Raw genomic sequence first — 7022 nt, forward strand, 5'->3', positions numbered from 1 at the left:
CCAAACATGTGGAAGAAGGTGCTCTGGTCACATGAAACCAAAATCCAACTGTTTGGCCACAATGCAAAACGATGTTTGATGTAAAAGCAACACAGCTCATCACCCTGAACACACCATCCCCACTGTCAGACATGGTGGTGGCAGCATCATGGTTTGGGCCTGCTTTTCATCAGCAGGGACAGGGAAGATGGTCAGAATTGATGGAAGATGGATGGAGCCAAATACAGGACCATTCTGGAAGAAAACCAGTTTGAGTCTGCAAGAGACCTGAGACTGGGACGGAAATTTATCTTCCAACAAGACAATGATCCAAAACATAAAGACACATCTACAATGGAATGGTTCACAAATAAACGTATCCAGGTGTTGGAATGGCCAAGTCAAAGTCCAGACCTGAATCCAATCGAGAATCTGTGGAAAGAGCTGAAGACTGCTGTTCACAAATGCTCTCCATCCAACCTCACTGAGCTCCAGCTGTTTTGCAGGAAGAATGAGCAGAATTTCAGTGTCTCCATGTTCAAAACTGACGCAAGGGGGCCCAATAATATTGCACGTCCCACTTTTCAGTTTTTTATTTGTTAAAAAAGTTTGACACATCCAATAAATTTCATTCCACTTCACAATTGTGTCCCACTTGTTGATTCTTCACAAAAAATTAAGATGTTATATCTTTATGTTTGAAGCCTGAAATGTGGCAAAAGATTGAAAAGTTCCAAGGTGCCGAATACTTTCGCAAGGAACTTTATAGTTGCCCAACACCCACTCTTGGGGGCAGGCTTTTGTGACACAGAGTGAATGCCTCAGGTATGTATCAAACCTCTTGCTCATGGTTTCATTCAAATTTCCTACCCATAACTCCACCCACTTTGTCATTATGTGACCAGAAGTCTAACACGAATGACCAATGAGGTATACTCTCGAGGACCATCACCCAAGATAGACGTGGGATTAATTTCTTCAGAACAGTTAGTTACCGTATTTTACGCTTCATGCACAGACCTGTTCATCTGCAGTGATAATGGAAAACGCACAGAGAATTTCTTATGATGCAGCTTTCAAGTTAAAAGCCATCGGATGTCGAAGAAGGAAACCGTCAACTGCTGAAACCATGCCAAGAGCGAGATGAATCGGTGTGTGATGACGTTTTTCTGAGCCTCGAAGAGGACTTTAGTTCACAGGAGGATAAAGAACATAGCAATGAGTGACTTTTGAACGACTATCGGTACTTTATTATTTTTAGCCTTGTTAAAGATAGTTGATGATACAGCAGTGGTGGGATGCATCACAAACAACGATTAGTCCAACTATAGGCAGGAGGTGGAACACCTGGAGAACTGGTGCAGGAAGAACAACTTTCACATCAATGTGAAGAAGACGACAGAGATTGTCGTGGACTTCAGAAGGAACAAACATCTAATATCCCCACCCCACCCAAAAATAAGAAGATCTGCGGTGGAAGTGGTCTCCAGCTACAAGTACTTGGGTGTACACATGAATGACAACCTCAGCTGGAGCAACAACACCACCAGCCTGATCAAGAAAGCTCATCAGAGACTATTTCCTCAGACGGCTGAGGCGAGCTGGTCTGGGAAGCTCAGTCCTCACCTCCTTCTACAGGTGTGCAGTGGAGAGCATCCTGTGCTCCAGCATCAACGTGCGGCATGGAGGCTGCACAGCTGCAGAAAGAAAAGCTTTGCAGAGAGTGGTGAAGGCTGCACAGAAGATGTTGGAATCAGCCTCCCCACCATCACAGACATCTACACCTCCAGATGCAGGAAGAGGGCCACCTGCATCATGAAGGACTCCACTCACCCAGCACACACTTTTTGCCCCACTCCCCTCAGGAAGGAGGTTAAGGAGCATTAAGTGTAGAACCACTAGACTGAGGAACAGCTTCTACCCTGAGGCTGTTAGACTCATGAATATCTAACTAGAATAATCACTGTGAGAAACCATATCATGTTGCTGCTGATCTGTTTCATGTTGCTGCTGATCTGTTTCATGTTGCTGCTGATCTGTTTCAATGTTGATGTGTTCATGCGTGCACATCTGCTCACAGACTCATGTTCATGTTTGTGCTGATGTTCAATGTTTTATGTTATGAGTGCTTAGTGTATATTTAGCTGATGTTTTTCTTAGTTCATATCTTAGATGTTATTACTGTTTTTTTTTTTACATTTTATTGTTGGATGTAACTGGGACCCTGTGAACATAATTTCACTCCACCACATGTACCACATGAGGTGCGAATGACAATAAAGAAACTCTGACTGACTCTGAAATAATGTGGAAGCATGTCAATAAGAGACTTATAAACCAAAGTCATCCAATGCACATGTCACCTGTTAAACAGGTATGGTATGGTATAAAGTTTATTCATTTTAAAAAAGTACAAAACAATTCCATAACAATATAAAAAAAGATACAAAAGATTTAAAATGAAAGGCAGCAGAAAGAAGAAAAAATCTTATTTTATCTGCCCCTTTTTTCAAACAATTATTTCAATCATAATAATCTTCAAGTAACAGAACAAAATGAATAACTTTCTAATTTTTCTAATTCTAATACAAAAAACACACTAAGCTACTTCATATATACTTTTTTAACAATTCAGCTTTGATCTTTTTCTTAAATGTTCACATTGACTTGTCATTTTTCACATCACTCTCTAGAACATTCCACAATCCAACTCCTTGGATTGAGGTAGACCTTCCCTTCAGACTAGTTCTGAATTTTGGTTTGACAAATATCTCTATCCCCTTAAGATTATAACAACTTTGCCTTTTAACAAAATTTCTTTGGATATTTAATGGTAATGTGTTATTTTGAGCCCTATACATAACTGATAAAATACTATAATCTACCAAATCATGGAACTTCAATAAGTTCAGTTGATAAAATAATGTGCTTGATGGGTGACTGTAATGCTTTCTGGTGATAATTCTTACAGCTCTTTTCTGTAAAATAAAAATAGGCTTTGTAAATGTTTTACACACTTTCCCCCAAACATCAATGCAATAGATTAAATGTGTAACAATGATTGTGTTATACAACATGTACAGAGCTTTATCATTTAATAATTCCCTGACTTTGTATAGTACTGCAATAGATTTAGATATTTTTGTTCTTACAGAATTGATGTGATTTTTCCATGTTAGCTGTTCATCAATGATTACACCCAAAAATTTCATCTCATTAATTCTACAAATCTCAACACCCTCAATTCTAAATGGATCATCAACAGTTCTCTTTTTGTTACTAAATATCATGTATTTAGTTTTATCTAAATTTAATGATAATTTATTAAGTTTAAACCAAGTTTGTATTTGATCAAATTCTGTCTTCATCAATTCCAACATCCATTTTACATCTTTACCCAAACAAAAAAATGTGGTGTCATCTGCAAAAAGGACACATTTGAGGAGTCCTGATACATTCACTAAGTCATTCACATATAAAATAAACAACTTTGATCCAAGTACAGAGCCTTGAGGAACTCCACAAGTGATATTGCACAGGTCAGATCTTACACCATTTATTTGTACAAACTGTTTCCTATCTTTTAAATAGCTAGATACCCAGTGTAATGCTGGTCCTCTTATACCATATTTATTTAATTTTTCAAGGAGAATAGTGTGGTCAATAGTATGGAATGCTTTTTTTAAATCAACAAAAATACTAACACAATACTGTTTTTGATCGACAGCAGTAGTTATTTGTTCTATTATTTCCATGAGAGCCATTGATGTAGAGTTTTTTGCTCTAAACCCATACTGACTGCTACTTAGAATGTTTTGTTTAGTAATAAATTTATCTAATCTGGTCACAAACAGTTTTTCTAGAATTTTTGAGAACTGTGGTAATAAGGATATTGGTCTATAATTATTGAACACACATTTATCACCATTTTTAAAGAGAGGAACTACCTTAGCTACTTTCATATTGTCTGGAAATATTCCTTTTGAAAATGATAAATTACAAATATATGTAAACGGCTCGATAACATAACTCATTATGTCCTTTACAAACATCATATCCATGTCCACCCAGTCTTTTGATCTCTTATCTGTAAGATTCTTTACAACATTCATTATTTCTTCTTTGTCAGTTCCATTAAGAAAAATACTGTTGTCACAACTTATAACTGAATGTTTCACATTATTGTCTACTTTTGGTATTTTAGCTGCTAGGCTTGATCCAACATTCACAAAATGATGATTAAATCCATTTACAATTTCATTTTCATCATGGATTTCATCGTCAACCTTCAGAAAATATTGTGAAATACCTGTTTTTTCTTTATGACTTTTCAGAACATTATTTATTACTCGCCATGTAGCTTTCATATCACCATTACTTTTATTTAATAAATCACTATAATATTCCTTCTTGTGTTTCCTTATAATCCCTACTAATTTATTTTTATACTTCTTATATTTCTCTTCAGCCTCTTGTGTTCTCAATTTCAAGAAACATGTATACAAATAATTATTTTTTTACAAGCATTTCTCAACCCTTTCGTCATCCATGGTTGGTCAACAACATTTCTCTTTGTACAATTATTTTGCACACAATTCTTTTCATACAGAGCTCCTAAAATATTCATAAACTCATCATATGATCTGTTCACATCATCAACATACACGTCTTTCCAGCTCTGTTTATGTAAATCATCTTTTAATTTGTCCATTGCTTTTTTTTTATGTGTTTATATATTTTTTCTTAATTGTAATTTCTTTTGTAATGCTTTGATCATTTTTATAAATCATGAAAACTGGTAAATGATCACTCAAATCACTCGTTAAAATACCTCCCATCACATCCCCATTTGTTACATTTGTGAAAATATTATTGATTATTGTAGCACTATGAGTTGTAATTCTTGTTGGTTTTGATATTAATGGATAAAGATTTAAACTATACAATGAATTTGTAAATGTACTGATGTTATTTGAATCTGTTTTATTTCCCAGGTCAATATTAAAGTCTCCACACAAAAAAATGCTTTTATTAAAACTCTTGTCCAATAATTGTACGATTTTATCAGTGAATATTTCTATATTTGATCCTGGAGATCGATATACACAACTTATCAATATGTTTTTATCATTCTTGTTTATTATTTCTATTGTTATTATTTCCATGATATTATCAACAATTATTGGCATTTCATTAATTAATTTACATTTTATTTCATTTTTAACAAATAGAGCCACTCCACCACCTCTTTTGTTGCTTCTGTTCACATGATATAATTCATACCATTCCATGTGAACATTAGTTGTGTTTTCATCGTTGAGCCATGTCTCTGACAGTGCTATTATTGTAAATGTTCTGTTTAACTGTTTTAAATAATCTGTTATTTTGGATATATTTGCATCTAAACTTCTACTATTAAAGTGAATAATAGAGAGACCTCCATTTGTTATATTGATGTCATTAAACTGTTCTTCATTGTAATATTCACAGTCTTTTATTGCAGGGAAAAAATTTGTATCAATCACATCTTCAACATTGTATATTTTAAACTCTAAGTCGTCGTATGTTGCCATGTTTTAATGTATTTGTTCGTTTTATATTTTGTTAATTTCTTGTTTGTGAAGTTATGTCAATGATTTATCATCTGTCCTCTCCTGAGCTCATTTTAGTCTTTCCAGATCCTTCAGGTCTTTTATTATTTTAGCCTGAGATCCTTCCTCTAGTTTGATCCAAATGTTTCCATTTCTTGTCCAAGTTGATGCTATTTTTTTCTGTTTTTTTAAACAACCTAAACAGGGAAGACATATTGGTTTTAAGATAGAGATCACAGTGATGAGTAAGGTAGCTACAACCAGTAATAAATCTTAATGCACAGTGGTACACTGGATTCAATGACCATAGACAGCTGTTTGAAGCACACATATAAACAACATCGCTATAGTCAAGTACTGGCAAAAAAGTAGCCGCGATCAAAAGTAGGGATGGGGTCGATCCGATCCAGTATCAGTATCGGCCTCCGATACCAGCATAATTTACGTATCAGATTTTCCGATCCACCTGCCAATATTTCCGATCCATGATGAATGTTGGCTTCAAACTATGGAATGGATTTCCTGAACGGCGGCGTGTCTCATGAGCCCAGAGTAATAAGACCCGCCTCACATTCAGGAAATCCAGTTCATAGTTTGCAGCAGCTACAACATGAGGACTGAGTTAGCAGCACTGTGGCTAACAGCTAACAAACTTTTCATCTAAACATGTCCGCTGTGTGGAAGTATTTTACACTAAACACCACAAAACAAGACAGCAACGTGCACTGTCTGCAGAGCCATAGCGCCACATTAAACCACGGTAAAGTTAGTTTTACGATGGACATTCGAGCTCCGTGGCTTCAGCGGGCGCTGCTCTTTGTTCAACCCACAACAGGCGACTCGACCCCGGCCAGCCACGTCCAATCTGCCCCGCTCAGTCTGCCCGTCTCTGAGGAGGGACAGACTGAGCGCGGCTGATCCAAATCAGGCTGCCTGCTTCGAACTGAACAAGAAGAAGACATCGCTGAAGCCACGGAGCTCAAATGTTTACAGAGAAGATGCTAAACTTCATAATTAATGACCAACCACTATCAGTTGTAGAAAACAAAGGATTTCTCAGTTTGATACTTGCAGCCAAGATATAGTTTACCCTCCAGGAGATATTTATCAGTACAACAGTAGACAATCATAAAAAACATGATTTGAAAATTATTTATATTAAAAACATAAACAGCTACATTATAAAGTGATGTAAAATACTAAAAACAGGAACATGTCTGTTGGTTTATGCCATGAACTTAGCAGGTGTTTGAAGCCATTTAACATTTTATTTAATTCATTTATTCATTCATTTAAAAGAAACAATAAAAAAACATCAAAAAGAAATCATTGAATGAAAAGAGTGCAGAAAGAAGAAAATTCTTATATCTGCCCCTTATAAAAAATAAAATAACTTTAAACAATCACTTAAATTAATCACTTTAATATCCACTTTAAAACTAGGAATAAAAA

The sequence above is a fragment of the Nematolebias whitei genome, chromosome 13, assembly GCF_014905685.2.
Source record: "Nematolebias whitei isolate Nwh7 chromosome 13, NemWhi1, whole genome shotgun sequence".
Taxonomy (NCBI): Eukaryota; Metazoa; Chordata; class Actinopteri; order Cyprinodontiformes; family Rivulidae; genus Nematolebias; species Nematolebias whitei.